This window comes from Salvelinus namaycush, chromosome 2 (assembly GCF_016432855.1).
Source record: "Salvelinus namaycush isolate Seneca chromosome 2, SaNama_1.0, whole genome shotgun sequence".
Lineage (NCBI taxonomy): Eukaryota > Metazoa > Chordata > Actinopteri > Salmoniformes > Salmonidae > Salvelinus > Salvelinus namaycush.
Window position 1 is genome coordinate 8,293,157 of NC_052308.1, and position 9,198 is coordinate 8,302,354.

Consider the following 9,198-nt stretch of genomic DNA (forward strand, 5'->3'; position numbering starts at 1 on the left):
GTAATTTGATCACATTTTTGGGTTCTAGTCAAGATTCTAGAAGCCATGATTAGCACTAACTGAAGTTGATTTATTTATTTTCCGGGTAGCCGGATAGTATAGCATTGCAGTAGTCTAATCTTGAAGTGAAAAAAGCACGGATTAGCTTTTCTGCATAATTTTGGGACAAAAAGTTTCAGATTTTTGCAATGTTAAGAAGATGAAAAAAAGCTGTCCTTGAAATATTCTTGATATGTTCGTCAAAAGAGAGATCAGGGTCCAGAGAAATGCAGAGGTCACTGTACAACCACCGCGTTTAATTGTCAGATCCAAAAGCAGATCTCTTTGTTTCTTAGGATCTAGAACTAGCATTTCTGTTTTGTCCGAGTTTAAAAGTGAAACATTTGCTGCTATCCACTTCCTTATGTCTGAAACACAGACTTCCAGGGTAGGCAATTTTGGGGCTTCACTATGTTTCATCGAAATGTACAGCTGTGTGTCATCTGCATAGCAGTGAAAGTTGACATTGTGTTTCTGAATGACATCACCAAGAAGTAGAATATATAGTGAAAACAATAGTGGCCCTAAAATGGAACCTTGAGGAACGCCGAAACGTACAATTTATTTGTCAGAGGACAAACCATCCACAGAGACGAACTGATATCTTTCCGGCAGATAAGATCTAAACCAGGCAAGAACTTGTCTGTGTCGACCAATTAGGGTCTCTCCAAAAGAATGTGGTGATCGATGGTGTCAAAAGCAGCACTAAGGTCTAGGAGCACGAGGACAGATGGAAAGCCTTGGTCTGACGCTATAAAAAGGTAATTTACCACCTTCACGAATGCAGTCTCAGACTGAAGAATTTTGTATACATTATTTGTCTTCAGGAAGGCAGTGAGTTTGACTTTTTTTTTGAGGAATGGGAGATTCAATATAGACCGATCGTTTTTTTAATTTTCCAGGTCAAGTTTTGGCTTTTTCAAGATAGGCTTTATTACTGCCACTTTTAGTGAGTTTGGTACACATCCGGTGGATAGGGAGCCATTTATTATGTTCAACATAAGAGGGCAAAGCACAGGAAGTAGCTCTTTCTGTAGTTTAGTTGGAATATGGTCCAGTATGCAGCTTGAGGGTTTAGAGGCCATGACTGTTTTCATGAATGTGTCAAGAGATACAGGACAACTGAGCTTTGGAGAAATATGGAGATTCAAAGAGGAGTTCATAATTTTCTTTCTAATGATCATGATCTGTTCATAGAGGAAGTTAATGAATTCATCACTGCAGAAGTGAAAGCCAACCTCTCTTGTTGAATGCTGCTTTTTGGTTAGCTTTGCGGCAGTATACTTTTTTGGGGGGGATTGTTCTTATTCTCCTCAATTAGGTTGTAAAAATAGGATGATCAAGCAGCAGTGAGGGCTCTTCAATATTGCACAGTACTGACTTTCCAAGCTAGTCGGAAGACTTCCAGTTTGGTGGAGGGCCATTTCCGTTCCATTGATACTTTTGTCTCTATTCCCTTCATTTTTAGCCCTTTATGTTATCATTAGATCTAACAATTCAATGCCAATAACAAATAGGTATGGTGACAGAGGGCAACCTTGTTTTACGCCTCTTGACAATTCAAAGTTCTCAGATAAGTAACCCTTATTATTATTTAGGATTGTTGTACATGACTTTTACCCATCTTATGAGAGACTCTCCAGAGTTGAAGAAATTCAAGCACTTATAAACAAATTCTAGACGTATCAAATGCTTTCTCAAAATCTGCTATAAAGAGTATACCTTGTTTCCCTGCAACACAAGCATTAACCGATATCTGTTTTTTAACCCTGCCCAGATGAGCTCAGGAGGTCTGATCGAGGAGAGGATACTGGCTTTGGAGGCAGCTCAGAAACAGGCCCAGCAGAAGGCGGAGGTTACCCTGGCAGCATCAGAGCAGTTGAAGAGCATCGACCTCAAATCCCAGTTGTGGGCACTCCACAACGAGATGAACACCAGGCTGGCTGAGTTCCAGCAGGTAGCCATCTCCTCCGCAGCCCTGCAGGCCATGATGAAGAACAAGAGCGACGACTTCGATTCGGTCAAGGAGAGCGTGGCGGCCGTTTCGAGCTCCAACTCTGCGTTAGCAGTGGGCTTGGCGCGGATGACCAGCACAGTGGACAATGTCAAATCCAGGCTGGACGGGCAGGTGTCTACGGTGGACGGCTTGACGTCACAGCTGGAGGGACAGGTCACTGAGCAGAGGGAACTGAGAGAGTTTCTGAGTCTTCACAGGGTAGTGCTTCATAACAACCACCAGGAAGTGGGTGAAATCAAGTAAGCTTGGGTTTTGTGAATCTTATGATTAACTTCATGCATGAACTCACTCACTAGCTATATGAATAGTGAAAGTTACTTGATGGCTGTAATTTATTTGTCTTGACTATAGGCAGGAGCTTTTCCTGACAGAAGCAGGGTTTTTCTTGGTCAGGTCACATGCTTAGATAAAATATACCAGTTCAAATGTTGGTTCTAATATTCTATGGCTCATTGAGTCTCTATCTGTCTGTGTGTTTCAGGGAGTTGCTGGAGGAATGGCAGGCCAAGAACGCCCAGGCTCTGGAGCAGCAGCTGCAGTTAGTGACCAGGACCCTGGATGAGCAGCACATCAGCTCCCAGAGCCTGCACTCCCACCTCAAGAAGCAGCTGGAGGCTGTTCACAGCCAGGTAGGCCCCACTTCCACCACAGCTAATTATTATATTTCTATATCCGTGGACTGCAAGGAAAATGTACAATAAAGTATTCCTCATCTTCTAATTTTTTTTATGAAAGAACATATCATGGTTTTGAGGCTTATAGTGTAGACTTACACACAGTGCTCTTACAAAAGTAATTATATCTGCTTTCTGACACATACAGTAAGTTAGTCAAGTATTGTATAACTTCAGGTTGACTTAATAGATCACTCTGTTCTGTAAACTCCAAACTAGCATGATCAGAGAAAAGTAAATACTTTTATCGACAAAGGGTTGAAAATGTTAAACTAATATATAACTAATATTCGAGAGGCGCATTGTAAGTGTGTAACTCTTTCAGACACCATACACGATGACCCATGCTCGAGTGTCCTCTTGAATGTACAGTACAGATTGTTCTCTGTGTTCTAGCTGGTGAATGGTGGTCCACTCAGCCAAGAGGAAGTAGACTCCGAGGCGGCAGAGGCCTCAGAAATGGCGGAACGGGAGCATGAGGTAACAGAGGAAGAACCTGCTGAGGAGGAGGTAGAGGAGGACGTTACTGAGGAGGCAGTGGAACAGGAAGCTGAAGAGGAGGACGTTACTGAGGAGGCAGTGGAACAGGAAGCTGAAGAGGAGGACGTTGCTGAGGAGGCAGTGAAACAGGAAGCTGAAGAGGAGGACGTTACTGAGGAGGGAGTGGAACAGGAAGCTGAAGAGGAGGACGTTACTGAGGAGGCAGTGGAACAGGAAGCTGAAGAGGAGGACGTTACTGAGGAGGCAGTGAAACAGGAAGCTGAAGAGGAGGACGTTACTGAGGAGGCAGTGGAACAGGAAGCTGAAGAGGAGGACGTTGCTGAAGAGGCAGTGAAACAGGACGCTGAAGAGGAGGACGTTACTGAGGAGGCAGTGGAACAGGAAGCTGAAGAGGAGGACGTTACTGAGGAGGCAGTGGAACAGGAAGCTGAAGAGGAGGACGTTACTGAGGAGGCAGTGGAACAGGAAGCTGAAGAGGAGGAAATGGAGCAGGAGGTGTCAGTGGAAAAGGAAGTGACAGAGGAGCCAGAAGAACAGCTATTTGTAGTGGAGTCATTGGAAGATGGTGTCACAGAAGAGCAACTGGAGGAGGAGGAGCCAAAGGACGAGGAAGAGGAGATTGATGATGACAATGACTTTCCAGAGGACTGGTCTCCTGAGGAGCTATGGTAGGAGGAGGAAAAGGTTCAGGCACACGTTGCTGACTCTGGTATGGCTAGAGCAGACATTTTGGCAATTGAAACATTACTGTTTTGAAAGAAGTGGAGGCCACTCAACCAACATGAGGCGTGGTGCATTAACAAAAATGTGATAATCATTGAAAAGATAAATGCGCAACACTAACTCACCGTTAAAAACCTGTTATTTTATTTAAGTAACTATTAATAGCCTGACAAAATGATGACGTAGGGGCCTATATGTACATGTCCATTCCCTCTGTATAATTTGTCTGATGAAAGTCATTGATGAAGGTCGAAATGTCACATTTTTAATAGTTGCTTGAATAAATCAAATCAAAATCAAATCAAATGTATTTATATAGCCCTTCGTACATCAGCTGATATCTCAAAGTGCTGTACAGAAACTCAGCCTAAAACCCCAAACAGCAAGCAATGCAGGTGTAGAAGCACGGTGGCTAGGAAAAACTCCCTAGAAAGGCCAAAACCTAGGAAGAAACCTAGAGAGGAACCAGGCTATGAGGGGTGGCCAGTCCTCTTCTGGCTGTGCCGGGTGGAGATTATAACAGAACATGGCCAAGATGTTCAAATGTTCATAAATGACCAGCATGGTCAAATAATAATAATCACAGTAGTTGTTGAGGGTTCAGCAAGTCAGCACCTCAGGAGTAAATGTCAGTTGGCTTTTCATAGCCGATCATTAAGAGTATCTCTACCGCTCCTGCGGTCTCTAGAGAGTTGAAAACAGCAGGTCTGAGACAGGTAGCACGTCCGGTGAACAGGTCAGGGTTCCATAGCATAGCACATAATGATACAGTATGTCTTTAATGGTGAGCGAGCGTGGGCCATTTCCTTTTTAATTAATCATACTTTACTGCATTGCCAGAAATTAAATTACATTTGACCAAAATGGCGAGGTCTTATGGAAATACTAAAGACATATTTCTAAAGATAAAGACACCTGCCTATCGAGGACCCACTCCTCAAGACCCACACCCTCATACAGGGTCTTTAAAGTTCAACAGGAATACTTCAGATAAAAATAAAGACTGTCAGTGCCAACTGTTAACAGTTGTCTGTACCTAAGTAAGCAGTCTGAAGTTTTCAGTTCTCTTTTTAAATATGAATTTCAGAGCAATAACATCAGTTTTTAAGATGAGTGACAAAAGCTACTTTCCAATTTGTTGGCAAAGCCACAGAAGGTCCAAACACTTACCAGCTTGGTTATGAACTTATTTGATAATGTTTCAGTTGTAAATGTACTTACTAAAAAGTTGTAAATCAAAATGTGTGTTCTTATTTGGTTTTGATTTATGTAAATACATTTTCTTAACTGTCCATATTATTGACCTAGCCTACATTCAGTAGCTGGGATTATTAATGGAGCCTCATTTTATTTCTGTCATGTTATAGATGTGACATTTTCAAACCTGCAAATTGCATCACAGATGTCATTGATGTACTTTTCTAATAAAAAAAGTGTATACTTTATTTATTTACCTCTGCTTCTGTACTCTTATTTGTTGTAGTTAATTATTAGCCTAACAATGATTTAAACCTCGATTTACAAGAAAGCTGTTAAAATATAATTCTTCAGCTCATGGTTTTAGTTCATTTATGTGAGCAACTAAAAGCTTGCCTCTGTCTAAAAGAGAATGGAATGAAACCTTGACTGTAATGTGACCTGTAACTAAACACCTTCTCACAACCTCTCCCCAAAGGTTATTTATGGTGTTGGCTTAGCCTATGGCTGTGAGAACAGCATAGCCCTGTGCTGGACATGCTGTACATGTGGTTGGAGTTTCCCTTGTCTGGTACTGGACATGCTGTACATGTGGTTGGAGTTTCCCCTGTCTGGTACTGGACATGCTGTACATGTGGTTGGAGTTTCCCCTATCTGGTACTGGACATGTTGTACATGTGGTTGGAGTTTCCCCTATCTGGTACTGGACATGTTGTACATGTGGTTGGAGTTTCCCCTGTCTGGTACTGGACATGTTGTACATGTGGTTGGAGTTTCCCCTGTCTGGTACTGGACATGTTGTACATGTGGTTTGAGTTTCCCCTGTCTGGTACTGGACATGCTGTACATGTGGTTGGAGTTTCCCCTATCTGGTACTGGACATGTTGTACATGTGGTTGGAGTTTCCCCTGTCTGGTACTGGACATGTTGTACATGTGGTTGGAGTTTCCCCTGTCTGGTACTGGACATGTTGTACATGTGGTTGGAGTTTCCCCTGTCTGGTACTGGACATGTTGTACATGTGGTTGGAGTTTCCCCTGTCTGGTACTGGACATGTTGTACATGTGGTTGGAGTTTCCCCTGTCTGGTACTGGACATGTTGTACATGTGGTTTGAGTTTCCCCTGTCTGGTACTGAACATGCTGTACATGTGGTTGGAGTTTCCCCTGTCTGGTACTGGACATGTTGTACATGTGGTTGGAGTTTCCCCTGTCTGGTACTGGACATGTTGTACATGTGGTTGGAGTTTCCCCTGTCTGGTACTGGACATGTTGTACATGTGGTTGGAGTTTCCCCTATCTGGTACTGGACATGCTGTACATGTGGTTGGAGTTTCCCCTATCTGGTACTGGACATGTTGTACATGTGGTTGGAGTTTCCCCTGTCTGGTACTGGACATGCTGTACATGTGGTTGGAGTTTCCCCTATCTGGTACTGGACATGTTGTACATGTGGTTTGAGTTTCCCCTGTCTGGTACTGGACATGTTGTACATGTGGTTGGAGTTTCCCCTGTCTGGTACTGGACATGTTGTACATGTGGTTGGAGTTTCCCCTGTCTGGTACTGGACATGTTGTACATGTGGTTGGAGTTTCCCCTGTCTGGTACTGGACATGTTGTACATGTGGTTTGAGTTTCCCCTGTCTGGAACTGGACATGTTGTACATGTGGTTTGAGTTTCCCCTGTCTGGTACTGGACATGCTGTACATGTGGTTGGAGTTTCCCCTGTCTGGTACTGGACACGCTGTACATGTGGTTGGAGTTTCCCCTGTTTGGTACTGGACATATTGTACATGTGGTTGGAGTTTCCCCTGTCTGGAACTGGACATGTTGTACATGTGGTTGGAGTTTCCCCTATCTGGTACTGGACATGTTGTACATGTGGTTGGAGTTTCCCCTGTCTGGTACTGGACATGTTGTACATGTGGTTGGAGTTTCCCCTGTCTGGTACTGGACATGTTGTACATGTGGTTTGAGTTTCCCCTGTCTGGTACTGGACATGTTGTACATGTGGTTGGAGTTTCCCCTGTCTGGTACTGGACATGTTGTACATGTGGTTGGAGTTTCCCCTGTCTGGTACTGGACATGTTGTACATGTGGTTGGAGTTTCCCCTGTCTGGAACTGGACATGTTGTACATGTGGTTGGAGTTTCCCCTGTCTGGTACTGGACATGTTGTACATGTGGTTGGAGTTTCCCCTGTCTGGAACTGGACATGTTGTACATGTGGTTGGAGTTTCCCCTGTCTGGAACTGGACATGTTGTACATGTGGTTGGAGTTTCCCCTGTCTGGTACTGGACATGTTGTACATGTGGTTGGAGTTTCCCCTGTCTGGTACTGGACATGTTGTACATGTGGTTGGAGTTTCCCCTGTCTGGAACTGGACATGTTGTACATGTGGTTGGAGTTTCCCCTGTCTGGTACTGGACATGTTGTACATGTGGTTGGAGTTTCCCCTGTCTGGTACTGGACATGTTGTACATGTGGTTGGAGTTTCCCCTGTCTGGTACTGGACATGTTGTACATGTGGTTGGAGTTTCCCCTGTCTGGTACTGGACATGTTGTACATGTGGTTGGAGTTTCCCCTATCTGGTACTGGACATGTTGTACATGTGGTTGGAGTTTCCCCTGTCTGGTACTGGACATGTTGTACATGTGGTTGGAGTTTCCCCTGTCTGGAACTGGACATGTTGTACATGTGGTTGGAGTTTCCCCTGTCTGGTACTGGACATGTTGTACATGTGGTTGGAGTTTCCCCTGTCTGGTACTGGACATGTTGTACATGTGGTTGGAGTTTCCCCTGTCTGGTACTGGACATGCTGTACATGTGGTTGGAGTTTCCCCTGTCTGGTACTGGACATGTTGTACATGTGGTTGGAGTTTCCCCTGTCTGGTACTGGACATGTTGTACATGTGGTTGGAGTTTCCCCTGTCTGGTACTGGACATGTTGTACATGTGGTTGGAGTTTCCCCTGTCTGGTACTGGACATGTTGTACATGTGGTTGGAGTTTCCCCTATCTGGTACTGGACATGTTGTACATGTGGTTGGAGTTTCCCCTGTCTGGTACTGGACATGTTGTACATGTGGTTGGAGTTTCCCCTGTCTGGTACTGGACATGCTGTACATGTGGTTGGAGTTTCCCCTATCTGGTACTGGACATGTTGTACATGTGGTTGGAGTTTCCCCTGTCTGGTACTGGACATGTTGTACATGTGGTTGGAGTTTCCCCTGTCTGGTACTGGACATGCTGTTCTTTTACCGCCAGGCTTTTTGTGAACTCTTTGGAAACTTTGTATAATGCCACCAGGTGGTGCCAGTATCTACAGGTCAGTGTCTCATCCTCACTGTGTGGCAAGGTGTGACCGAAAATTTTTCATACAGTTCTGATGTTATCACCCAGTTCTGGTAGTAAAATATTATCAGGAGAAGGTGCCAACATGTTCATTTTCATATACTGTTTAGATAATATAGATTTCCAACCTGGTGCATGATTAAACTGTGATGGACACTGTTTGTCTTGATTAATCTTGTGGAGTGGTATTACTGTAAATATCACTTTTCTGAGCAAAAACATTGGGTAGATATTAATCTCGGTTAACCAAGGACAAAAATCTTGTGTAATTATGTCCACAAGAGATTAGATAGAGATAGCTATATGGCTTGCTATAATATTTCAGGCCAGAAATATAATTTCTGCTATTGTCACCTTTAATATTATGCTCATATCCCCTCTCTGTAAAGTGAAGATAGTGATTATTTGTCCATAAGGTATGTATATTGTATTTATAGCATGCTGAAGCCAGAAGTTATTCTTAGACAGGCACTGACCACTAACCCACCAGGGGAGCACTAATCAAAGGAAGTAGAGATTATGAGCCCCAGCCAAAATGACTTCCTGTTGTTGTCATCATTTCCCTCTACCCCCACTCTCTCCCCTCTCTCCCTATCTCCAGATCCCCAGATCCCTCCTACCCCCCCTTTCCCTTTCTCCAGATCCACTCCTACCATTCTCTCTCCCCCTGTCTCCAGATCCCCTCCTATCCCC